Source organism: Orycteropus afer, unplaced genomic scaffold, assembly GCF_000298275.1.
Source record: "Orycteropus afer afer isolate SDZICR_OR568_19922 unplaced genomic scaffold, OryAfe1.0 scaffold00004, whole genome shotgun sequence".
Taxonomy (NCBI): domain Eukaryota; kingdom Metazoa; phylum Chordata; class Mammalia; order Tubulidentata; family Orycteropodidae; genus Orycteropus; species Orycteropus afer.
Genome location: NW_006921591.1, coordinates 35,052,031 through 35,052,624, shown reverse-complemented (window position 1 = coordinate 35,052,624; position 594 = coordinate 35,052,031).

Here is a 594-nt window from a genome sequence, read left to right as displayed (position 1 = left end):
ACTTATAGAAGCTGGCAAGTCCAAAGTTCAAAGTTCTTGGATGAAACATCAAGCTGGAGGCTTTTCCTGACTCTTTCAGCTGCAGGGGCTGAGGAACTCAAGGTTGGCAAGCAGTATACTGGCTGTTGACTCCAACTAATGATGAAGCCAAGATCTCTAGGCCAAATGGTGGATTGTTCAATTATGGAGAGTTGTAGGCAGCAGAACAGAATCCCAATCCACAGAAGAATGTCTCTTTTCCCAGGATGTCCATAAATATACTGGAAGCAGGTCACACCACTAGGGAAACTCCCTTTCAACAGATTGGCTGCTCAAAACATAACCATCTGATCCCATCATGGGAATAACCACATGACAATGGCTTAAACCACAGAGAATTGTGGTCCAACTAAATTGACACACAGCTCCAACGATCACAAATCCTATATACAGAGAAAGTTTCAATCAAATATGAGGGTGAAATCAAGACATTCTCAGACAAGCAGAAATTAAGAGATTTTGTGAAAACCGACCAATCCTACAAGAAATGTTTAAGAATGTTCTTCCAATAGAGAACCCACAACAAAGAACAACAGAGTCAGGACACATGACATC